Genomic DNA, 23,489 nt, shown 5'->3' with positions numbered 1-23,489 from the left:
GGCTTTGGCTGAAAGGCTGGTCTCAACTGGGACCCTCAACTTCTTCATTTAGTCTGATGGCCTATCTATTTAACATGCTTACCTCTATTTAAGTACATACTATAAGCAGCATTGTGCTAAGCATTGGAGACTTTATACACACACAAATAAAGCAGTTTTTGCTCACAAGGGACGTAACTATTTTACCTATTCACCCATTAGTTCAACCTGCATGACTAACGATGATCAAGGTCATAGTCATGATGACAACAATAGTCATAACATCCTGATTATACTGCACCAAAGCTCAATGATTAAACTGAAGATTTTAAAATCAGATCTGAATTCTAACATGTCTGCACCTGAACCTCAGTTTCTTCATAAGTAAAATAAAGATGATAATCAGAACTACTTCACAAGGTTGTAAAGGTTAAACTATGTAACTGGATGCATTGCTTACCGCTCCACCCAGCACACGCGGCCTGGTAACCGGTAGCTCTGCATATTATTTTAGTTGTTGTAGCAGATTATTGGGGTAGAAATAACATAGAAATGATTACACTCCTCACAAGATAGAAAAACACGGTTTAAGAAACTGAGACTAGAAAGAGCACACAACTGAGTCGACGTCATCCAGTGCAAAATTGCACTACATGAAAACATATCATAGAAATGGAATGAAAATGGTTCAACTGCAGTGAACACAGAAATGGACTGCTTGGAAATATAGTACAGAAATGGAATAAGAAGACTTAACTCCATCCAGGGTAGAAATGTTGCACAGAAAAATAAAAGACATGGTGCAAAAATTCCTTCTACCCTGCTTTCTATACCAGCATTTCTGCATCTATTCCACTGAATACAGGGCCAAAAGAAACTTCCTTGATTCTGCATTAAATATTAAAATAACCTCACATTGTGATATCTGGGTTGGGGGCGGGTCTTTTGCTTTTGAAGACATTGCTGATTAGAAAGAAACATGAAGAGATTCAATGTTTTTCAGAATGCAATTAAAATATAAAGAAAAAGTGGATTGCTTTTGATTACTCAAATCATGATCGTGTTCTAGTAGCAGTAAAAAAAAAAAAAAAAGTGTTAGTATCTTAAGGAAACTCTCAACATTTCAAAGGAAGCTCATGCCTGTGGAATACAGATGTGAAAGATGGCCCTGTCTGGCCCTCAGTACTGCGGCAACAGTCACATGTTTATCATTAACTCACCTACTCTACAGCATCTATGACTTTCTTGAAACCCTGATGATCTGGAGTCCGTGCCCCCTCATTATTGTTTCTGTTCCCAGAGTACTTTGTTTATATCTTCATTATAGCGTTTTTTCAGAGAAGATATTTTAAGATACCAATTCAGGTTGTTTCTTTCATATCACGCTTTTTCTACTATTCAAGCAGAAGAACAACCTTCTAAACTCACTGCATTTGTGGGAGAGAATTATTTATCCGGGAGAACACAAAATCAGATTCTTGGCTTTTAATTTCGAATAAAGGTGCTTGACATAGGTAACAAAGGAGTGAGCTTGAAAAGCAGACTAACAAGACCATAAGAAGCTCAGACAGGGAGAGTGATCTAAAAGGCTGTGGCCTTACGTGTTCAAGGGTATCTTTGTTTTCTCCCCATTTTTAAGCTGGAAATAAAATTCCGTATTCCCTTTAATATAGTAAAAGTATTATTCTTGGGGCTTCTTGCATCCAGTGTTGCTTTGGAGACACAGACATCAATCCATTTCCCCTTCCTTTGCATGTGATCCACTTCTTCTCTTTGAAAGCTTTCAGAATTTTCTTTGTGATCCTCTAAAATTTCACCTTTTTGTGACAAAGTGTGTATGTCTTTTAACCAGTATCATACCATCCACCCATTAAATTTGGGTAACTGTTAGCCAGTATTTCTTCAAGCATTTTTTTCTCCTGTTAAAGTTTCTCTTTCCTGGAATTCCCGTCTTAGAGAGGTTGACATGCTACTTCTCCCCTTTAGATCTATTAGTTATATAGTTATGTTTTCTCTTTATTCCTCTTGGGTGAGTTCCAGGAAGGGTTCTCAACCTGGCATTTCAGATCAATAATTTGTTCTTTGACTATGTGTGCTCTGCTTTTCTAGACATATGCTGATGTGTTTATTTCACCTACGTTTTTCCTGACCATTACGGCCCAGTTTTTCCTCATTTATGATTGCTTGTCTCTGCTGTCTGTTACAACTATCTTCCTTTATCTCTTTGAAAATTCCTTACATGCCTGTTCTGCCTGACGATTGCTGTTGGCCCACTTTGTCCACATTCTCTGCTCTGTTGTCTTTCCTTTGTTGAGGCTGTACTTCTGACGTTGCTCTGTGAACTCCTGCTCCTCTGCTGGAAATTTGAATGGGGGCAGGGGGAGGTGAACAACTTCCTCTTTACTATCATCCCTCCACCAGGTAACTGTCTCTCAAGGACCCACCTCGTACCTCTGAGCAGGACCATGCTCTTTTTCAAGATGGTTTATGGAGTGTAGAGGGGGAATGTTGAGAAGGCCAGCTGCTCTGCCTGCTCATGCTACTAAGTCCTCCTCATCAGGTCTTAGACCCCCTGCTTCTTCCTGGTCATCCTTGGCCAGCGCACGTCTGTTGTTGCTGTCTTTCAGCCAAGAGCAGTCTTGAGGGAAAGTTGGGAGAATATCTTAGACGGAAACCCATTCTAGCCTCCATCTGAATCATCTGAGTCTCTGCTCCTCCGTGACACTACTTCTCCCAACACAAGGCGCAAGTGTATTTTGTCTTCCTGAGGCTTCCCCATGATGTTCATGCTCATTGCTCAAACCCATCAACCTCTTTATCACTTTTGGTGGCATCTCAAGGTTAAATGTCTGAGAAATAGCCAGCAACCCGTATCAGTTGACCATCCGGACAGCAACTAGAAATTCTATCATTGGCACATTTTTTATGTCCTCTTATTTGGTGGTTACTGGATGCTGAAGCCTACTAAGTAATTTTTAACGGGCAAAGGAACATTGGAAATGGAAATGGTTAGAAGTCCTCACTTTCCTTTTCCCCCTGGTGGTTTCAAACTCTTCTCCTGCAAGCTTTAGGGCTTTAGCAAAGGACCCAGGGCAGTGGATGTGTGCTCAGTGTTTCAAGCTCCCTTCCCTATTTCAACCACCTGTCCTACTTACATCTGCTTCACGTTAGGGGGTTTCATGTATGACTCAGGTGAATAGAAGATTCAAGGATAAAAACAAGGTTTGAAAGTCATATAGTTTTACAAAGCTATATGGACCCAGGGTTCAATTATACTATCTGTACAAAGCACTTTCATAGATGACATGCCATTTGTTTTTCTCTAGACATCTGAAGAAATACTATAATTTTACTATAATGAGCATCATTTCAGAAAGATGAGTCTTACAAAGTCACGAGGCCAGCAAATAGTATCCAGGTTTACCTAAGTGTCATTTATTTTCTTTATTGGAGGTCAGCAAACATTTTCTGAATAGGACCAGGTAGTAAATATTTTAGAATTTGTGTTCCATGTGAACTCTGTTAAAACTACTAAACTCTAGCTTTGTGCAAAAGTAAGTTACAGACAATAAATAAATAAATAAATAAACATGGCATTGTTTCAATAAAATTTTAATTATGAACATTGAAAGCTGGTATTAGATCATTTTTATATGTCATGAAATATCATTTTTCTTTTGATTTATTTCAACCATTTAAAATGTAAAATCTACTGTTAGCTTATAGGCTGTACAAAAACAAACAAACAAAAAAAACCCAAAATCAAAAAACAACAACAACCAAAAAAACAAGCAGTCGGCCAGATTTAGCAAGTAGGTCATTGTTTGCCAACTCTTCACCCATCTGATTATAGCAGGACTATAAGTAACGGTAATTAATATGTATTGAGAGGGCAGCCCTCTAACCAGCTCGGTTCTGGAAGAAATCCCATGTCATGGTTAAGTGGTCCTGGTTGGGAAAATTAGGAGCAAGAAATCAAGTAGGTAAGCCAGATGCACTGAGACAAATGAGGGTTGTGGAAGTAATAACCACATTGAAATTTGTTTAATATATCTCTATTTTTAAAAAATAGGTGATCTTCACAATAACTCATGTGCTGATTTTTATTCGCTTCATACAAACGAAGAAATAGGACACGTTCTAGTAATGGGTCTGAAGTCACAGAAATGCTGTATGTAATCAGGATTCAAATGTAGAACTGGATGTAATCAGTTTATGTTTGCCCATTGTACCACATTGCTTCCCACGGGGTGGGGGAAAAGGGGAGAAATACAGGAATGGGCACAACTTCTTGAGGACCTGGCATATTTTCAGGGAAGGTCCCCATCACAATCTCTCTGAGACTCACAACCTAGTATGAAACAGCAGTGAATTCCAGCTTAAAGCCCGAAGTCACTGAAAAATGCCTTCTGGGTTATTTTTAACAAAAGTAAATTTCCTGTATCAAATGCTTGGAGAGCCATCCCAAATTGTCAGTATTTCACATCTCTGGACCCAGTGTTGAATAATACTATCTGTACTGAAGTTATGAGAAAAGAAAAGCATCTTCAGATAAAAAGAATATTACCTTTCCAGCAAAAGGGGCGGAAATGCAATTAGAAATGGTAGTGTTATCAGTTTTTTTTTACTCTATTTTCTCTGACACAGGGAGATGGGATTCAGATCTTTTGTTCTGCATTCATGATGTCAGCGATGTCACACTCTACATAGAGGTAATTTCTCCTAACAGACAATTCACTATGCATTCTAAAATAGGCTTGACCACGCGTATTTTGGACTAGGTCATTCTTGCTCCCCAAGATGTTAACTGCCAGAAAGACACCATCGTTATGCCACAGAAGGACAGAAATCTTAGAGACTAGCAGTGGGTAGGAGAGGGTCTGTCGCTAGTAAACACATCTTAACCCTGACTGTGATCACAAGTTTACAGTTCTCTTTGGTTCCAAGAAAAAATAATGTTAAAATATATTTATGGCCACAGCTTCCTTGATGACAGATAGGCAGCCAAATACATATATCTATCTAGCATCTATGAGTTTTCAGAGATTGAGACATAGCTGTGTTTGGAATACAATTGCTGATGTTATTAACTGAACTTTGGTACCAAGTATGTAAAACAGGAAAAAAAAAAAACCTGCAATGTGATTCTTTTCTGCCCAACATCCTTCATCAGAACAGTAGGACTCTAGTTCTGCAGGGAAACTCAGATCACTTCTTCTGTGCTTCTCCCTCCAAGGAGGAGGGATTCATTTGATTAATCAGATTCCGAGATTTTGATTGAGCCAAGCATAGTGGTGAGTAGGGTCTAAGGTCTCCGACAGCGGCATGGGTCGCCCGTCTTTCCCTGTTATCCGTGAGGAGGGAACGGTAGGTCACACGTGGCTTCCGTCCTGATGCCGAACGCCAGCCCTCTCCCTCTGCATTTCTCCTGCTTGTGTCTGCCCTTCAGAGGTGGCAAGGAGACAGAAGACCTGTCCTTCCATAGCACTTTTGGCTGAACTACCTTTCTTCTGTTTCATCCTTCTCTGCATCTGGACAGGGAGAGAAGTGCCACCGTCTATCTTTCCTGTGCTCCTGTTCTGTCACTATTCAACTTTCCCTCTCTCAGTCATACTGGCTGGAAGATGATAAGATCATGGCTCACTAAGAAGAGTGAAGACCCCGTTCGACCTTGAACTCAGGCCATATACTTTGGGCTAACATCCCAGAATTCTAATGAAGTGGAACACTTTGTCTTCCATTGGTTTCTGTTTCCTGTGTGGACATACATCTCTTAGGAACTTCATAGGGAGAATAAATATGGCTTAGGGTAGGATTCTAGAATTTCTACTCCCCAGACAATGATGTAATAACTAATATTATCAAATATTTTAAGGAGACTTTAATTAAGAGAGGAATTCAATCAGACTTAAAGGAGATAGATTACATACAAAATAAGGATGTGCCATTTTTAAAAATAAATTTCATTTTCCTCAAGCATTACATTAGGGTTTAGTCTTACTCAAAATTCATTTCCTACCCATCCACCAAAGACAATCTCTGGAATGTTGTTCAGGAAATCTGAGTTTTGAAGGGATATTCATAAATATTTTAAAACTGTCTTTTTTTTGTTGTTATTGTTATTTACAAACTTGAATTTAAAGAAAAAACCCTGCCCAATTAAATCTACATAATTATGAGAATAAAATGCAATATGAGGTCACAAAATACCTTGAAAACTGAGAAATTATACAAATAAGAGGATGTTTAAAACAATGAAAATGTTGCGTTATGTAACCTAAGATGCTGTAAGTCTAACAAGTAATAATTGCAGTATAAAAGAAGATGTGGAGAATTGCTAATTGTTAGAGAAATGCAAATCAAAACTACAATGAGGTATCACCTCACGCTGGTCAGAATGATCAACATTAAAAAGTTCACAAATGATATATGCTGGAGAGGTTGTGGAGAAAGGGGAACCCTCCTACACTGTTGGTGGGAATGCAAATTGGTGCAGCCACTATGGAGAACAGTATGAAGGTTTCTTTAAAAATTAAAAATAAATTTACCATCTGATCCAGCAATTCCACTCCTGGGCATATATCTGGAGAACAATATAATCTGAAAAGACACATGCACCCCCCCAGTGTTCACAGCAGCACTATTTGCAATAGCCAAGACATGGAAACAACCTAAATGTCCATCAACAGATGACTGGATAAAGAAGTTGTGGTTTATATATACAATGGAATACTACTCAGCCATAAAAAGAAGAAAATAATGCCACTTGCAGCAACAGAGATGGACCTGGAGATCATCATTCTAAGTGAAATAAGCCAGAAAGAGAAAGAAACATGCCATATAATATCACTTATATGTGGAATCTAAAAAAAAAAGACACAAATAAACTTATATACAAAACGGAAACAGACTCAAAGACTTAGAGAACAAACTTATGGTTACCAGGGGGTAAAAGGGGTAGGAAGAGATAAATTGATGGTCAGTGGATTTCACCTCTTGGGGAGTGATGAAAATGTTAGGTATCTTGATTGTGGTGGTGGTTTCATTGGTGTATATACATCTAACAAAATTCATCAAATTGTACATCTGAAATAGTGTAGCTTATTATACAGAAATTATACCACAATAAAGTTGTTTTTTAAAAAAGAAGATATGGAGAGTTAATTCCATCTGCTCAGATAAGAGAATTTCTAGCTTCTAGTTAATTCTTCTCTGCAGTCCCACTATTGGACTTGTCGAGTTTATTTAATTTTTGCATTGAGGAAGTTGTTAAATTATTTGGAACAGGGGTCTTTAAACATGTACCCAGCATCAACGTCTCCAAATTGTTTCATTCTTGCCTTGATATACTTTGTGTCCTCTAAAGTGTGGGGCAATTGAGATGAAATCAAATAAAGAAAAAGAAATTCCAGAGTTTAATAAAAGGACTGCTAGCTTTCAGTGAATGCCGGTTTCTTTAAAGAAATACCTTTCTCTGAAAGTCAAGGATAATCAGTTTTTATTCTTTACTATCAAGTCCCAAGTCCAAATAATATATCAGCTGGATCAGAAAAAAAAAATCTTTCTTTGTAGCTAAGCTCTTATTCTAGTCAAGAAATACTTTTGAGTGTGCACATTGTTATTTCTTGCTTCAACCCAGTGGGACTTCACAGATGTTCAAGAATCTAGTTTAACATTGTAGTTCTGCCCTAAAATAGATATAATGCTGTTGAGTATAAAACATCATCAACTGTAATACAAGGCAGTCCATTCCCCCTTTGCCTCGATGCCCGAGTGAACTCATCGTCTGCTATGGACAGAATTGTGTCCCCCAAAATTCATATGTTGAAGCCTTAACCCCCAAAGTAATTATATTTGGAGATAGAGCCTTTTAAAAGGTAATTAAGGTTAAATAAGGTCATAAGGGTGGGACCCTAATCCGATAGGATTGATGTCCTTATAAGAAGAGGAAGATACGCCAGAACACTTTCTCTCTCTTCCTCTCTTCTTTTCTTTCCTCCCTCCTTCCCTTCCCTCCTTCCTTTTTCCCTTCCTTCCATACCCCCTACTTTACATGTAAGCAGACAGGAAAGACCATGTGAGCACACAGCAAGAAGGTGGCCGTCCGCAAGCCAGCGAGAGGGGCCTCACCAGAAACCAATCCTGCTGGTACCCTGACCTTGGACTTCCAGCTTCCAGATTTGTGAGCAAATAAACATCTACTGTTTAAGTCACCCACTCTGTGGTATCTTGTTATGGTGGTCCAAGCAGATGAATATACCATCTCCTGCTCATATATTTCATGAACTTCCATATGGGCCTTGGGGAGCAATAAGAGTTGTCCAGCAACAAAGGAAGAAGGAGAGCATTCCAGGAAGAGGTGATGGAGAGCTTGAGAGGCTCACATCACAGATGCAGAGAGTGGCTAACCTATCCACAGGGATACGTAACCTACCCATCAAGTGACATTGAGGATAAAAGTAAACAACAATGATAAATTATTTTAGTCCTATTCTGACAGAATCACAAAGGGCGAGAAGGTTTACGAATTTTATCACACCTTACTGAATATGGGGGAGATACTTCTCCCTGCAGTGCACCTGACACGTCGCGCTTTTCCCCACTTCGCGTCCTGCCCAGTGCTTAGAGCTCCCCGCCTCCTCATCGTTCACCTCACTCCAACGATACCTTGCTACCTTCCACTTGGACTTCAGATTTTTACTTAGGCATTGCTTTCTCTACAGGTCTCCATGTGATTAAACCTACTGTTGAAGGCTAATTTAAACCTGCAATAAACAATCAGGGACTGACTCTTAACGGGACCTGTTGACCATGCAACAATAAAGTCATTTTCCTTGTATTAATTTATCTTAGATCTCTGACTGTTCTCCTGCATTCATCCATTATCTTAGATCTCTGACTGTTCTCCTGCATTCATCCATTCCTCACTCTATTATTCAATGAGACCGATTTTCATTACATATGAATAAACCATGACACCAGAGTTCTTAGAACCCTATAATCATTTTCCATGGAATAAAACCCTTTCATAGTCTGGCGATTATTTGCCTTTCCAACCTCTCAGTCTCTTCCCTTTGTCAAAGAGAACCAGAGCCAGACACCAGTTAAAGAAACAAAGATAGGTTTTATTCAAAAAACTATTGCAATAGGGGAAAGAAGACTTCTGTATAGAATGGAGCTCAGTTTTGAATTCAAGAAAAAGGGGTGATTTGTAACCAAGGATCAGGATGGGGAGGGGGATGGTCAGTGGATGGAAAATTACCAAGAGAAGAGAGCAAGTGTAGGGGGATTCTTGCTAAACTGATCCTGGTGAAGGCAAGTCAGAGCGATCAGACATCAAGGGTGGAAGATGAGGAACTGGATCAGCTGTTGAGGGTGAGCAGCTCTCAAGAGTGGGAGACTCCTACTAACTTCACCAAGTAGTGCTCTCACTATGACGGGGAAATGCAAGCCCAGCAAGGACAGGGCCAAGGTCAAGGCCTAGTCAGAAGAGGGCTCAGTGGAGCTGGACTACAGTTGGGTCAAGAAGAGAGTCGTTTCCACCTTCCATCTGTGCAAACCTACATCTCAGTTACATCATGTGCTGTAGGACCAACGGTTCACGCTCCCTCTGCTTCCAGACCTTGACTCCTAATGACCTCTTGGCTTGGCGCATGGCCTTCCCCTCCCCTCCTAATCTGGATATTCCTGCCGATTTCAGGCTAAACACAGTATCCTCAGGATTTCTTCTGGTGCCTCCAAGTCTCGGCCAGCAGCCTCTTAAAAGCAACCACAATTCAGAGTTACAGTATAGCTCACCCTCGGCTGTAATGACCTATTTCTATAATGCCACAGGTTCCTTGAAGGCAGAGGCCATGTCTGTCTTGTTCTCCACTGTGCTTCTGGCACACACAACCAATAAACTTGTAATTAGAACACAGTGGTCACACATACAAGCACGGTCCCCAAAATGCTTATAATTAGCATGAAAAAATTATTATAAATAATTCTGTAGGACTCAGTGGAGATACACACACACACACACACACACACACACACACATTTCAAGGTCAGAAGAGACACAATAAAACGTAAGTATGCATTCTCACAGTGAGAGGAGACACTGGAGGTCTCCTGGTCTATCACTTACCCCATCCACTAATGCTTTCTAGTACATTCCTGCTAGCCTCTGTCTGACTGCCTTCACTGATGGGGAATTTACTGTACCCAGAGGCATCTTATTCTTTTTACAGACTTTTCTCATTATCATTACCGTGAGGCAATTCCCCTGTAACTCCTTCCCTTCCACAGTTTCTGTTTTCATCCTAACACCTTGCCATTAAGAGCGTGGTTCACAGCAATGGCAAATTCTACCTGCTTGTTAGAAATGCAGAATCTCAGTCCACTCCCCAAACAACTGTATTTCAGCATCTATATTAACAAGATCCTTAGCTACTCTGTATGGACATTAAAGTTGGAGAAGCAGTGATCTATAACTACAAAATAAAAATCTAATGCAGTTTCACAAATCACTCCTTAAGTACTTCACAAGGGCATCATATCTACGTCAAGAGATGGCAGGGTCAGCAAAAGAAAAAAGAATGGATCTACACGTTTTAACCCATGGCAACAAAATAATTTCCAATATTACCCTGTAGTCCATGAACTAGACGAACAAGCCCTAGTAGGCAAAAATCACTTCTGTTTTAATTTGAATGCTGCCTCTATGTGAAGGGTAAGCTAAATCTGTCCAGTAAAATTATCTTTAATATAAAAATAAGTTTAAAAATGAGCATATCCACTTAAAACAAATTGGCTGAGTGTTGCTCAGTCTTTAGCCAGCTTTGTCCAGCTCATCAAGATGGTGGAAATCAGATGAAGTATATTCTCTGAAAGTTCTTGATTAGGTAGGAATGTACAAGATGGTGCAAACCCTGACCTGACAACAAAGACCTCTGTAGGAAATCTGCTAGCAGACTGAGTCTAACAGACAGATCAAGGAGAAAACTAAGCCAGCTGGAAGAACTGTCCAAAGTCAGAGATGGAACAGACTTTAGAAATGGCCTAGTTCAACCTTCTCCAACCACAGATGAAAAAAACTGAGAGTCATGAAGATGAAGTGAAATGCCCCAAAGCACAGACCAGAAGCGACTGTGGCAGTGTCCCAGACGTGGAAAACTGGATGCATTCCTTAACCACAAACATTACTTTCAACAAAATATAAAATACATTTGCTAATCACTACACGTCCCTTAAGATAAAAATCAGCCCTTGTGTTGTTTAGCGGCTTTACGGAGGTATAATTCACATAAATACAACACACCCATTGAAAGCACACAAATCTGTAATTTTTAGTAAATGTTTACAGTTGTGCAACCATCAACACAGACCAGTTTCTTTTAAATTTCTACGTTTAAAAAATTCTCCTTATGGGAAAGGGGGCGGGAAGGGATAAATTGGGAGTTTGAGATTTGCAGATACTAATATATACAAAATAGATAAACAACAAGTTCATAATTTATAGCATAGGGAACTATATTCAATATCTTGTAGTAACTTTTGGTTAAAAAGAATATGAAAATGAATATATGTACGTTCATGTATGACTGAAGCACTGTGCTGTACACCAGAAATTGACACAATATTGTAAACTGACTATACTTCAATCAATATATATATATACAAAAAATTAAAATTTAAAAAATTTAAAATTCCTCTTATGCCTCTTTGCAGTTAATATTCCCAACTCCAGCCCTAAAAAACCACTGATCTGTTTTCTATCTATAAATTGGCCTTTTCTGACTATTTCATATCAAGGGAAATATTACATATATATTATTTTGTGCCTGGCTTCTTTTACTTAGAGTAATGTTTTTGAGGTTCATCCATGTTGAAGCTTGTATCAGTTATTTATTCTTTTTTATTGGTGAATGCTCCACTGTATGCAGTATATCACATTTTTTATCCAGTCAACAGTTAATAAAGCTTTGGGTTGTTTGTAGTTTGGATTATTATAAATAATGCTTCTATGAATATTCATATTATTTTTGTGGGCATATGTCTATTTCTCTTGTATAGGTTCCTAGGAGTAGAATTTCTGGGTCATATAATAAGTGCAAGTTTACATTTTTGAGAAATTTCCAAACTGTTTTCCAAAGTGGAGGTATCATTTTACATTCCCATTGCCAATGTATTTGGGTTTCGGTGTATCTACATTCTTGCCAAATACTTGGTATAATAATTTGGAGAGAAAATTCTGTATTTTGGACAGAAATCCCAAAAAAATGAAGATCAAGATAAATAGGAAGCTTGAACTTAGAGGAATGTAAACAATTCAAGATAACTAAAAGAATTAAATAAAAGAAAAGAAAGCTATGTTAGCAGTATTTCCTGAGAAAACTGAAGGTACATCACATTTATAATATAAGAAACAGAAGCTATGTAAAAGCAACACGTAGTAGAGAACAAAGAAAAGTTCTTAACATTATAAATTATGGATTACAGAAAAGAAAAATCAGTAAAAAAAAAAAATATCAGAAGATATAATTGAAGACATTTTTCAAAACTTAGTCCAAAAAGACAAACAGGTGGAACATATGAGAATAACACTCAAAGGACACAATTGCTGATATAGAAGCTCCACATATAACTTATAAGAATTCCAGAAGGAGAGGACTGAATTGCAGGGGAGAGGGTAAAAGTATAAAGTGAATAATAAATGATAACTTTGCAGAGCTAAAAAGAGATGTATTTTTCATTGGAAGTACTTCTAAGGTTGTAACAAGAAAAATGGGTGGGGGCGGGGGGAGAACCTTTAAATAGATCACAACAATTTTCACAGCTTAGAGGATACAAAGTTCCTAAAGGGTTGGAGGAAAGAAAGAGAGGGAGAGAGGGAGAGAGAAAGAGAGACAGAAAATGAGAGAGAGAGAGAGAAACGTGAAGCCTATAAAGCCACATGAATATGGCTTATTGCTTCTCATCAGAAGCATGCCTTCCTAAAAATTAATAAAGAAATTATCTTAAATCTAGAAATCTATTCCCAGCTAAACACAGTTTCAGACACTCATAGTTTGCTTCATATGCTCCTTTTCTTACAAAGCTACCAAAGAAATTTCTCCAACCAAATGAAAAAGCATACCAAAAAGAGTAAGACGAGAGTTCTCAGAATTAATAGGTCCAAAACAGCAGAGCAAGTGGGACCACCCCAGAATAACTCTGTGCAGCAAAACAAAAGTGGTTTAGGGCAAGAGAATGAAGGTTCCAAGAGCCAGTTTCCCAGAGAAAAAAGGGGAATTCTATAAACTACAGAAAATGAAAGATGTTGCCCCCTAAATGTTTGTAGATTTTAATTTTGATACGTGACATAATTCCAAACATCCTTCTCTCTCCCTTTCTCTCTTTCACTGATGGGATGAGAAATAGAAACGATTGTTACAGCAGATGAACTAAATTAGCATAGAAAGCCAGTTGAAGTTGGCATCATATATGTGAGACATAAAAGCAAAAATAACAGTAGTAACAACAGCTACCATGTTTTGAGTAATTTCTATGCACCAATAACTATCTAAGCACTTAATATATAGTAATTCACTTTATCTTCCAAACAATTTGGTGACATATACTCTATTTCCCCCTCTTTTATCTGCTCCCAGGAAGGGCACAAAGAGGTTATTGTCGTGCATGCTTTTGAAGGGCAAACTGACAACAAATATATATTTTTAAAATCTTAAAAATAAACATTATCTTTGACCCAAGATTTCCACTTCAAGGACTTTACACTAAGGAAATAACCAGATATTTGGTAGGATGAATGTACAGAGATGTTTAAAATAGTAAAAAAAGAGAAAAAAAGCAAACAAAAACCCTGAAACAATTTGAAGTTTCAACAATTTCATTTGTTTAAATAAATTCTCTTAAATAAATTATAGGCTTTCAATGTAATGAGTTATTTTACAGCTATTCAAATGATGTGGTAAGAATTGTTTGTTGCCATAAAGAATATTAATAATACATTAAGTAAGACAATTCGAGTTACCTAAAAATACAAATAATTTGATACTATTTGGAGGTGACATGTAACAGCATGGAATTATGAGTCATTTTTGTTTTCTTCTTTTGACTGTACCATATATTCTATTGTTTTTATAAAACTAAGCACTTTTTACTTTTGTACTAATTAAAATATTTATTTAATAAATACACACCAGGAGTGTGTATTGCAGTATATACTTCATATACACTTCATATATTCCAGTTCATGTGCGGAGCTCTAGGAGTGATTTCATGAATAAATACCATGTCTCCTCAAGGATCCTCCTTAGGTCTAGAGGAACCTGGCAGAAATCAACATGAAGACCTGAAATGGGGTGGAAGCCTTACATGTAGAAGCAGAAGGTGGAGGTCTTGGTGTCCTAACATAACACGTGCAATGTGTGAGTGTTAACTGGCGACCAGTGTAACGGGAATCCGTAGTCCAATATGGCTTATAATAACCTTACACCCTCTGAGGCTACGTATCTAGAAGTTTGGCATAGAACCCAGGAGCTTGTGACAGTGTAGCCACTTTGAGCTGTGGCCAGACGCAAGCCAGAGGGCTCTGTTTAGTTCTGGGGAATACGATTTCAGAGGGACATTGGCAAATCGAGGTCCTCACAGATCAGGCTGAGCATAGAGCTGGTCACAAGCGGAATGGCAACCAGCCAGAGGCAATCTAGTCAGCAGAAAGCCCTCTATTCCGTGAGGAAGACCCACCCATTCCTTCCATCACTTTCAGTCCAGTGAACCGAGGATGAAGGAGAAGAAACTCTGTCTCACATCCAACTCCACAGTCAGTTCTGAGAGAAGTTAATCACTTTGTAAGAAATCACAATGACTTCTGACATCAAGGTGCTTGTGTATGTCATACGAACCAATTCAGTGAATGTTTACTGCTTACCCACTGTAAGCCAGGTAATCTACACAGCATGCACCAAATACAGAATTCAACTCTCACAATACTTCTGCGACTTGGGAGTTGTTATACCCATTTTGCAGGTTATTAAACTGACAGGTTGGAGACACTCAGTGTCTGCGATCATGGCATCATTACCACACCTCTTCCACTGTCATTGGTGAAGAATGGAGCTTTAAAGAAAAGCCAACCCCTGCTCTGAAGAACCATGCACTCTGGATGCTGGCTGTACCTGTGCTTTGATGGAGAGACCGTGCTAGCTTCAAGAACACATGTGCTGTGTTCTCACAGGCAGCACTTGTAACCTGACCCACTTTTAAGCATTGCCTTCAGACTCACTGTGTCCTCCTTGGGGACAAGGACAATGGCTTCTACACCAATATCCCCTGTAATAAAAGTGTCCCTAAAATGCCCCCTCCTGTCCACTTGCACTCTCTCATAGCTCCGTGCTCATTTCCTTCAGGTACTTCTCATAAAATGAAACGATCGTGTTTGTTTACTTGCATAGTGACTGTCTCTCCCTTAAAAATGAAAGACTCCACGAGATCAAATCCCTCTTATTTACTCAAGTGCTTCATTCCCAAAGTATAGAGAGGGCCTACTATCAAGCACTCAGTGCTATTCATTGAATGAACAAATGAATAAATAAATGAATAGCACAGGAAGAATCTCAGGGAAGTAGGTCAGTCAATACCTGGTTTCCTTACCCAGAGGTAATTTTTTTATTCTCACAAAGGACTTCCTGTCCTCTGATGTACCAGCCCTAAATGCCATCCTATTTGGTTTTTTCATAATTGTTGGATGAGCAGTCATGTGAAATTTGGCCCATCCTTAGAAGTCGGTCCAACCTTGAACTTACTACATTGTCTTTAATTAATTGCCTATGAATCTTCTTTCCATGGTAGCAGGCACTATGTTTTATTCAACTTTGTATCCCCAGAACTTATCCTACGTGCTGGCACCGAATCAGTTCTCAGTATATATTTTTGAGTAGATAAAAGAATGAATAGCAAAGACCGCCCACTCACCCTACCTAAGTGAACTCCTTATTGTGCAGTGCTTTTGGTATACAGATCTTTCTCAGCCTATGGTGGGGTTATGTTCCTATAAACCCATCATAAACTGAAAATATGGTTAAGTCAAAAATGCACGTAATACACCTAACCTACTGAATATCATAGCTTAGCCTACTTTTTGAATGTGCTCAGAACACTTACATTAGCCTAAGTAAGGCATAATTATGTAACACAAAACCTACTTTATAATACAGTGTTGAATTGCTCATTTAACTTATAGTATGTTGTACTGAAAGTGAAAAAACAGAATGGCTGTATGGGTACAGAACGGTTGTCAGTTAATGTCCAACTAGGGAAAGAGAACCACTCTTGCTATTTCAAGTGAAGAGGGACTTAATGCAGGGAAATGTTTGCAAATGGTGCTGGAAGGGCTGGAGAAGCAAAAGAGAGAAGATTTTTGCCCAAATCAGCGAGTATTACCACCCCGTGAAACCTGACCTGTGCCCCAGCCACAGCCACTGTTAGCGGTCGTTACTGAATTGTGCCACTGCTGTGAGTGGGAACCCAGAAGCCCTCACTCACCCTGAAGCTTGCCAAACATCACCCATGTGGCTTGAGCCCACGATAGCCTGTCTTAAATCCCCTGTCCCTTCTACTGCCTCTGCAAAGGTGGACAAGGATGGCTGCTCCTTCCTTCCCCTTTCCAATCTCCTTCAGTGCCGCCCACTGGTAAAATTAAATAAGCTCGCTGGCAGTAGAGCCTGGGAAATGCAGTTTTCAGTTTCTAGCTCAGTGATCCAAAGCAGCACTACCCAAACTCTGTCTTCCGGGGAATCTAGTTAAAATGCAGATTCTTCACTTAGCAGATCTGGTGTCAGGTGATGCTAATGCCACCAGTCTTCAGACCACACTTTGAGTTGTAAGGGACCTTTGAGGATGCCCCAAAGGTGCCTGCAATGGAGAGTCAGTAACAACCCAGCACCTCGTGGACACACTATTCTCTCTGAGCTTTGGTTTCCAATGAATAAAACCAAGATAACGACATCTGTCTTATTTTTCCCAGGAGCTGGTTAACCTCAGAGTACCTCATGATTCCCTGGAAAGCTACTGAAAAATAGAGACTTCATATTTCTACCCCAGAGATTCTGACTCAATAGGTCTTGATTAGGACTCATTTTCATAAAGCTCCTCAGCTGATGACCCCAGGCTACTAGGTTTAAGAAGCCTTGTCTATCTCACAGGATTATAGTGAGCACTAAATCAGGCATCACAAACATCTATCACAGTACCTGCTGCATAAGATACATAACTGCTTGCTATTGTTACTACTGTTGTAATTATTAACTTCAATGGAGATGATACAGGTGGAAACATCCAGCCCAGGGCCTGGTATATGTTCCCCATGGTCCAGGCTGGTACCCAGTGGGAGTGTAAAAATGACGTAGTGATTGACTGGTGGGCAGCGCATGTATCTTCACTTTGGCAAAATATAAAAGAATACAAAATATAAATGAGCACTGTAAATGACCTATAAGACACATTCAACATGTAGAGTGTGAAATTCTATGGAAAATAGCAAATCACATCATGAGGATATGGTACCAATGGCCTCCTGGGCAGGTAGCTGAAAGGCTCTCATCCTGGAAGGATTTCTCAAGCTGAGGAAGAGAATATTTGCTCTAAACCTGTCTGGATCATGTTGGGAGTGGAGGGGATTCTGGACAATTTGGTCTGTGCATGCTTTTGGTCTGACCCACTCAATATGCTTCTAAATTTATAGGTCTGGTCTGTCATAGAAGACTATCTGTCTGGGATTTTTTATAAAACGTTTTAAGGAGTGTTTCATTGTTTTCTCTCTCTACTGTCTAGTGTTTTTGCTTAGGAAGAATATTTTTAAGACTCCAGAAAGTCAAAGTTGGGATGAGGGATGTGGTTTGGATCATCTCAAGACAGAGATTGTATGTTGTGCGCTTAAAAAAAAATCTTTAGAGTTTCTCTAAGATATATGATATAAAAATTCACCCTGTGAAAAAAGTGCTTCATTAAAAAGCATTAAGGAATAATGAGATGGCAGTAATATCATTTTGTGCAAGATATTGTACAATATATTTAAAAGGGGGGAAAAAAAAGGAAACCATGCAATGAAATGTTAGGATGGCCCTGGGCAAACTTCTGTAGTACAGAACACTCTATAGCAAGTATCTCATCTTGCACCTCATTATCCCTGTGAAGGTTTTCTCCTCATTTTCAGGGCCTTGTAGCTAACAATATCTCAGAAAGATAAAGAAATACTGAAGGTGACCACACTGCATGCGTTGGAGTCAAACAGAGAGGCCTAAATCCCAGTTCTCCCATTTATTAACTGGGACAAACGCCTAGTTTTCTTACAGTTCAGTTTTCCAATATAAAATAGTTAAGTGATTAAGCGTTTGAAGTACCTGGCACATACGAGAAGCTTATTAACTCTTAGGCCTCTTTACCCTTTATCTTAACTCTTCCAGTAGACAGAGGACTTCAAACAAGTAACTTATCCTCTGGGCTGCAATGTCTTTGTCAACAGAAGTGATAAACCACACCCTAGTTTTATCATCAGGCTGTTAGGAAAGTCAGGGATACATGCGAACACTTTGAGAAGGGCTGACCTTGGATGTGGGAGGCAGTGACACCACCTGTTTCATTGATTTTCACTGCCCTCGTGGGAACGGGGGCTCATAGCAGCCCTTCCCCCAATACTGTGTTAGTGACCCCGTGCTCAGCCTCTGGGAGTCTGCTCATTTTAAAGCAGGAGATAAAGCAAAGGAGCAATAATTCGTCACTGGTGGTGTACTCAATCAATGGAGTAAGTATTTCTAGCCGGAAGGATTTCCCAAGGTCTTTAGGTTAGAACCAGCATAGTTGGCACCATCAACCATATCTTGTTAAGGCAACTCCTTTATTTCCTTTAACTGGTTTCCAAAGATTCAACATTTCAAATTTCAAGCACAGTTCAAGGAAGCCTTATATTTGATTATTCTCAATAAAAATCTGAGAATCTGGTTTTTTTTATAACACAGAAATGGGGATTGAGCGAGCACATTAAAAACACAGATTTATGCATTTCTTTCAAGATCTCCTTACAATAAAACTTTCCCCAATCTATGTTTTTTATAACATTTGTTCTGTTATGTAATAGGACTTTCTTTCAAAAGAAGATTCTGTAGTGAAATTAATTTGGGAAACATTGAGTTAAAACCCAAATTTCTCAGAGACGGGCTTTGTAAAGTTAAGAGAGAGTATCCAGCAGTCCCCACACCTACTTGGCTATTGTACTTGGCTATTGAATTTCACTATGAAACTGTGTCCCTAAGAATCTTGCTACTTACTCAAGGTGTGATTTTGGAACCAACAGTATCAGCTTTACTCAAAATTTGTTAGATAGGCAGACCCCGAAGCCCCTCCCCAGTCTTCCTGAAGCAGATTTTAACCAGAAGCCTGGGAGATTTGAGTACGTATTAAAGTTTGAGAAGCACTGCCTCACTCTATTACACACATCAGCTACAAATTATAGAGCAGTGATGCCTTTCTGGGGGATCCCTCCCAAGTGTGTAGACTGAACAATAAGCTAGCAGAATGCCAGAGATAGAAACCACCTTGGAAGTCATCTACTTCAAAGGACTACAAACCATCTTTTAGTGGCATTAGTGAGATGTTATATACAAACCTAATAAAAGAAAGAGAAAATTAGCAGGTCTAAGCCGGGGATGGTTCCTTCATTCCTGACACTCCTGGTTCTTCACCTGTTGAGTCATTTTTAAAACTCATCCTGGAGATGTTCATGGTATATATGGAGACTTGAGATTTCATTATATTCTTCTGAAATGTGGTTTTATTTGATGGCCTGTTTGTTTTGTTTAATCAGCATTTAATTTGATTAGACTCAAATTGCAAACTCTAGCTCTTGGGTGGTATCTCAAATTTAAGTTTAGTTTTTCCTACTTAACTAGAATTTGTCCCACCCTTGGGTAGTTCACTGGGCAGTTTGTACTTAGAACTTCAGGCTCCCCCTCTGACTGCCTCATTCAATCATCTTCCATCACTTCTCGGTCAGTGTGGTCACTCCTATCCCTGTCCTCTGGTTCTACAGCCCAGGAAGATGGTAGGTTTCACTTGGTTTTGTTTTCAGATTTTTTTTAAATGTTTTAATAAATTATTTTTGTTTTGTTTTGTTTCATTTTTGTGGACTTCCAACATGGCACTGCTTTTGGCTTGCTTCCAAGTCACTCACTCCATGCCATCCTTCTGTCTCCAGAGTCAGCCTGTTTTTGATCCCTTTTCAGTAACTCTAGGTCATGCTTTATTTTCCCCCAACAATTGATTGTAGTCATCTGTGAGAGAATCATGTCTGGTTGGGGCTCCTTTCTATATTCCTCCTCCCCGTTTCCTCTATAAATGCCTAAAGCAAATTCTAATCTCATACTTCAGTCAAATCATTACTCAATAATCTATTAAACCACCATTTTATGGGCAGTGTGGACATTTTATGGGGTGAGGAGTGGGGAGAGGACAGAAGAAGTTCAAAATAGGATAGACCCTTTAGTGTTACAGTTTATTCTTCTAAGTGTTGTGTTGTCTTAATGTTTTATCTTGGACTGGGTGGTCCGGGGCGGCCAGAGTTCTTTCCTGGGAGATAAGGAATGGGGATCCTTTACCCAGTTCTCTCAACAACTAGCTGTGTGGCCTCAAGTACATCATCTCACTTCCCTGGGGCTCAGTCTTCTCATCTGAACTTAGAGCCAGTGGTTCTAGGGAATCTCTGTTAGGTCTAATGTTCTCTCGTTTTCCTAAAGCAACGTAGCTGATTCTGGGACTCTAGACGCCTGGACAGTTGTAATTAGGATTTCTTTATGCTCTTGATTTATCACGTTCAGGGTTATTAAACACAGGATCATACTGTGAAGACACTAAGAAGAGATTTTTTTCCTCCTCTGAGCTTAATATACAGTACATGGGTTCTTCTTCTAATTGTGCAGGTCACTCTGAACGACCTCTTACACTTCCACGGAGTGGGGTTAGAGGAAGCATGGCAATCCCAGGGGCCTACACAGACACTGGGAACAAATTCAGGTTCTAACTCAGTTCATTTACAAGGCAATCACGGTGCAGGAATTAAATACAACCTAATCTAGTTTCCTAATGCAGGGTGGGTTTTGAAGTCAAAATTATAAGCACCCAAATCCTATCTCACCACTTCAGCTGTGTGTCTTGGGCAACATATTTCCACTTTCTGCCTATCAGTTTCCTCAGGTGTTAAACCGAAATAACAATCCCTAGTTGACGCAGCAGCTACAAAGACAATCAGTAACATATTCAAAAAAGCTAGTACAACCTGATATGTAGTATTTGATCAATACATATTAGCACCTCCCCCCCACACTGAGCTAGGCTCTGGGAACTGACACCCAAAAAGGCACCACAGAGAGGTCCTGCCATAAAAGACTTGCAAGCATTCTTAGGGAAATGGACCCTCTAGCCCTGGTCCAGCTTTCAGATCGCTGCAGCCCCAGATAACAGTTTGAGAGACCCTGGACAAGAACAACCCACCTAAGCTGACCCCAGAATTCCTATCCTCAGAAACTTTATGAGATCATAAATGTTTGTTGTTTTAAGCTGCTAAATTTTAGAGTAATTTGCTGCATAGGAATACATATTACAGAGACCAACTACCAGGTGGTGGAAAGTTGATTATGTCAACCCCCTTCCATCCCAGAATGACCAGTTTTGTCCTCACAAGGATAGATATCAATTCTGGCTGTGGCTTTGCATTTCCTGGCCAAAGAGCTTTGTCTGGCACTGTCATCTTCTAGGGATTACAGAATTCTTGACCCATTGGTATAGGATCCATGCGATAAAGCATTTAACCACAGGACCTACTTGACTGCAAAAGAGACCCAAGAATGGGCCCATGACTATGGAATCCACTGGTCATATCACATACACGCAGATGTAGCTGACCATAGATTTCTGGAATGGCCCACTGAAAGAAGATTTGAAGGACCAACTTGGAAACAATATTCTGTTAGGATGGGCTGCCTCCCTTCAAGATACAGAATAGGATTCTGTACGGAACTGTGTCCGGTGTGAAGAATATATACGTTCAGGAACCAAGGGATTAAAGTAGGAAAATCCCCAATTTTCTTTACTCCCAGTGACTCACAGGGAGCATTTTGCTTCCTACACTGAAACTCTGGGTCTGCAGTGTTTGAAGTCCTGGTCATCAAAGATGGTGCTCCCTTGCCAGGAAACAGCAAGAGTCCTTTTAAATAGCAAGCCACTGCTGACTCTAGAGATTTTTGGACTTCTTAAACCAAGAGAGCAACCAGTAAGTAGGGGAATAATGATCAGCAGGACACGGAGCTGCTTTTACACAATGGGAGCAGGGAGAAAGGTGTATAGAGCACATGATCCCCATGGGTGCCTCTTGGATTCTCTTGCCCATTGTACCTGGGAGTGGGCATGTCCTGCAACAATGATCTGAGAAGGATGATTACCTTGGGCTCAAGACTCTTTGGAAATGAAGGTTTGGATCACCTCACTGAGTAGCCACCAAGACCTCAAGAGATGATATCAGAGAATGAGGGGAATTTAGAATAGAGAGTGAAGGAAGAAAGAAGAAACATTACTTGTAGATCCAAGATCAGCTATGGCAACTGAGGCTGCAGTTTGTCCTAATAAGCTCCTCCCTCTGAATTTTCTTTCAGGAAAAGAAGTCCATAAGATGCCTGGAGAAGGAATCTGTGTGGCACAAGGCAAGGACTGTGGCAGCCGTAAAGGTTTCCATGTAGACCTCCTTCAAGAGTATTTACTGCAGGCAGCACAGTTGACTGGCAGCTCTAACCACCAACCCTTTGGGAAAATGAGTGAGCGTGGCACCATTACTAGTGCTAGGCAATCTCTCCCTCTTCCAATGGGCAACCTTTGCCCAGATATTCTTGTTACCCTAGCAAAGACTTTTTATTAGAACAGTGGGAGTGCACGGAGATTTCCTAACATTCTCCCTTCCAACTTTCCTTTCATGGGCATCAGACATGAATCATGACCTGAAGGTTCACCATACCTACTCCTGCTCTCTCTTCCTTTTTCTCTCACATGCATCCTTCTCATCTCCATAAATCCTTAACAAGTCCAATCCCATCTTGCATCTGTCTCTTGGAAAACCTGAACTGGAACAATCAGCTTGGCACATTCCACTGAATCCTCATGAAATTTTATTTTGATTTTAATGAGTTTATAGAGAAACTCATTTTGAGAGAATTCCCATATTTACAATATTGACTCTTTCTATCCAGGAAAATGATCTCTCCCTCATTGGCCTAAGTCTTCTTTTGTGACCATCAACAAAGTTGTATCATTTTTTTTTTCATGTAGAACTTTCATGTTTCTTCTTAGGTTTATTCTTAAGCTTTTACTAGTTTTGACATAATTGTGACAGGGATTCGTTTTCCTGATAGGTAACTGGCCATTTTTCACACTGCATTGTGGTGGTCTCCATCACACTCAGTTCTCTGAGGACAGAGACCATCTTA

The sequence above is a fragment of the Camelus dromedarius genome, chromosome 20 (assembly GCF_036321535.1).
Source record: "Camelus dromedarius isolate mCamDro1 chromosome 20, mCamDro1.pat, whole genome shotgun sequence".
Lineage (NCBI taxonomy): Eukaryota > Metazoa > Chordata > Mammalia > Artiodactyla > Camelidae > Camelus > Camelus dromedarius.
The sequence above is the reverse complement of the archived record's forward strand: the minus strand, read 5'-3'. Positions refer to the sequence as shown.